We start from the raw sequence: 3886 nt of genomic DNA, 5'->3' as shown, positions 1-3886 counted from the left end.
CCAACGGTGTGTTCATTGTGTGTGCATCCTGCATTAGAGATCCGCCAAGGGTGTGTTCATTATGGCTGCTGTCATACCCATCCCTGGCACCAGCGTCCCCTGCCCCTTCCTACTGCATTCCTAGCTCCTGGGTATCACATGCCCATGGTAGAAACTGGTAAAATGTATGAGAAAGATGAAGAATCCAATAACCTCTACAATGCATAGTAGATTTACATGACTTGGAAAAAACGAGAGCTTGGACATTGGCTGCAAGCCACCCGTGTTCAGCTGAACGGTGTGGGATGATTAATAATGCATGTGTTTACCGTGCCCTTACCTTTCAGCGACCGTGAATTTACTCCAGTGGGGTTGAGTGGATGTGCTAAATTCTACTTATTTCACATTGCAAACAACACAATTGAATAGATTTTGTCATGAAATCATTAGATGGTGTCTTGTGCCTTATTTCTTTTCTTTAAAGAAAGAAACAACAACAGGGAAGTTCCCTTCATCATCATGTGGGAGATTTAACGGAGATGATTCCCGCAGCACTTTACAAACTGCTCGTATTTATGAAGGAAAGAAAAAATATAAATCCACACATATTTCACTGCAGGGGAAACAGATGAAGCACGGTGTAGGGAAGCTTGTCTTTAATCATGAAATGTGCAGCATTTGGCTGGGGAGAATTAGCCATTTGTCTTACTAAAGTAACTCCTCAAGAGCGCCAAGGCCCCAGAAGCAAAACCCAGGGGGCTGTGTGTGCCCTCCAGGGACCTGGGCATGATCTATACTCAGAGACAAAAGAATGCCAGCATGCACACCCTCGGTCGTATTTCTGCCAGGGACGTGCTAACTTACACCATTCTCTTTATCCCAAAAAGTCCCCGTGAATATATCCATCAGACACACTGCACATTTGCAGCCATAGGCTACTGAACAAGAGACACTAAGATTTCACTGTCTGGTGATTTATCTTTGAGCTATGTTAGAGGCATTGTGGATGATGGACTCATTTTTCCTGGCTTCAGAGACTCACGCAGTTCTTAGCGTGTCTGGATCTGCTTTGGGTAGGGTTGTTATCTAAAGGGGCGTGAGAAAGACATATACATCAGATTATTGAGGAAGGCAAAAAAAATAGTCCCTGGTGGATTATTTCTACCACAGATGTGGCTATTTTGATGAACTTGGTCCTAATGTTATTGTGGCAAGCTATCTATCAGAGTGGGTCATTCCATTGTAGCCGGTCCTCTGGCTGGAGAGAAAGGCATTAATCTCCTCAGCTGTGGGTTACTCACGCCCTTTACTATTCTAACCCCGAAGGTTGTTTATAAGAGACGTCCTTACCAGAGAGCGTGGTATTTTCAGATCGGTTTGGCCAGATTTATGTTCTGAGCTCATCGTGCAGCTGGCGCAGGGAGGGGAAGGTTACCAGCAATATTAAACCCCATATTATCTTCAATCTTGTTTCTCATATAGAATTTTGCATCTGTTTTTGTTTACTTCACATTTTTAAAAATGATGTCATATTAAAATATCACACCAAGTTTCCTAAACTTCCTGCGATTTTTTTTCTGGACATGTATTCTTAAAAAGATTTTATTTATTTTTATTTTCTGTGTATGAATGTTTTTTAACCCCTGGATTTATATGCATCGCATACAGGCCTGGTGCCACAGGAGGGTAGAGGAGGGTGTCTGATGCCCCGGAAATGAAATTAGAGACGGTCGTGGACCACCATGTGGGTGCTGGGAACGGACCCTGGATCCTCTGCAAGGGCAGCAAGGCATGATCCATCCCTCCAGGCCCCATGTGTGTTTTCTTTCATTGGCCTCTGACATTTGGGTGAGGCAGAAAGATTCTGGGGTGTGAGGGGGGAGCTCGGCAAGAGAGAGCTGGTCTGCAGAAGAACCCAGGGAGGGCTCCTTAAATTAACATGCTCAGCCCCAAATGCTGCTTGTTCTTGATGTACTTTCTTTTTAATCCCTCGATGGCTTCAAACATGCATATAGTGAATTTTAATCAGTTTTACCCCAACCCCTCTCTACTGAAAAGCTCCTTATTCCCAACAAGACCAGGTGTGACTTTTATGTGTTCTGTGTGCATGCTCAACTAAAGTTAAATTAGATTTGCTTACAGGAGCATGGGTAGGGGTTATGTACTGGAACATGGGTACTGACCAAAGAAAACGGGATTCCCCTCCCATAGTAACTGTTACCTGCTAGCAGACCCTCAGGAAGAACCCATTTGACACACTTTTTAATACGGCATTACACACCTAATACAAAGCACACAACAGCAGAATTTATTTTTTTTCAAGCTACTCTCAATCTTCTCAATCCTCTGGATTGCCCCAGAGGATGGTGGTGGTATGTGTTGGCCAGGGGCGGGGGAGCTCATTTGATAGGTGCTTTATTGATCATGCCCCAGGAGCTAAGGTGAACCAGACAGACCAGGACAAAAACAAAAGCAGTACTAAGTTTTCTGGAAAAATTCCAGTCAGCCGGGAGGTGTTGCATGCGGCAGGCCGGATAGAAATCTCTCATGACAAGGACATATGAGTTCTCCAGGTGTTGGGAGCTGTTTACAGCAGGGTCCGCTCTTCCCAGGTATGCATAGCTTGACTCTCCTGAAGGGCAGAGACACTTACAACAGAGAGCTGTGATGCATGAACCTAATTAGTCTTAATAATAAAAACCCGGAGTCAGATACTGGAATAAAAGCTGAAAGATCACAGTCACCTCTTCACCCCTCTGGCTCCTCAGCCCAAAATGGGCTGGGCTGAGATCCTGTCTACACCCTGCCTTATCACTTCCTTTCTCTGCAAAGGCAGACCTAGAATGGACACTCCCTTCAGCTAGCACCCTACAATAGAAGAGAAAGGAGCTGAGGCAGGGGACTGGCTATTAGGAGAGCATTCCCACTGTACCCTGTGCGATCATGGATCAGGGTGCTCCCAGCCTAGGGATGCTCACAGGGTGCTCTCTGTACCCTTCAAGAGGTAAAGGAAGGCTGGAAACATTGCCAGCCTCTGGGGATCTGTAATCATATTGGAAGAAGAGCAGTAATTAAATATCTTGATGATTTTGACTTTATTTTGAATCCAGCTTGTTCTTTAGAGCAGGTGGTTATTTTGTGTTGAATCGTCTAATGCCGCACCTGGAGAGAAATAATGATTACTGGTTTTTAGCATAAGAAGCTATGAAAATATTTTGAAACATTACAAAGTTTCATTTCCTGCACACAATTACGTATTACTTATCCCACTGATGACTTCTAACGTGTGTTTTTAAGAGATTTCCCCAAACATAATCTCTAATCGGGTTCAGCTGTCAATTTGATACAGCCCACATTTCGCTGAGTCTCAATTGTAGGACTGCTTGAGTCAGATTGACCCATGGGGATGCCAGTGGGGTTATTTTCTGATTGAACTGGGTGGAGCAACCCCCTGTGGGTGACTTCGTCTCTGGGCAAGGGTTTCTGGGAAGTGTAAGAAAGCTGACTGTACGAGAGCTGGGGAACTAAACATGAAGTAGCATTTCTCTTTGGCTTCTGGGTCATTTGGTGCTTGAGTTCCTGTCCTGGCTTCCCCAAACGGTGGACTGTGACCTGGGAGCATAAGCCAGCATCACTCTTTCCTCTCTAAGGTTTGGTTATGGTGTTTATCACAGCAATAGATAGCGAACTAGAAGAATACAGGTGTCCTCACCCATTTATATCAACTTGTTACAAGCTAGAGTCATCAGAGAGGAGGGAGTCTCAGCTGAAAAAAAAATGCCTCCATAAATCAGGCTGCAGGCAAGCCTGTAGGGCATTTTCTTAATTAGTGATTGGTGGGGGAGGGCCCAGCCCATGTGGGTGGGGCCATTCCTGGGCTGGTGGTCCTGGGTTCTTTGAGAAAGTA

Source organism: Mesocricetus auratus, unplaced genomic scaffold (assembly GCF_017639785.1).
Source record: "Mesocricetus auratus isolate SY011 unplaced genomic scaffold, BCM_Maur_2.0 Super-Scaffold_100018, whole genome shotgun sequence".
Lineage (NCBI taxonomy): Eukaryota > Metazoa > Chordata > Mammalia > Rodentia > Cricetidae > Mesocricetus > Mesocricetus auratus.
The sequence above is the reverse complement of the archived record's forward strand: the minus strand, read 5'-3'. Positions refer to the sequence as shown.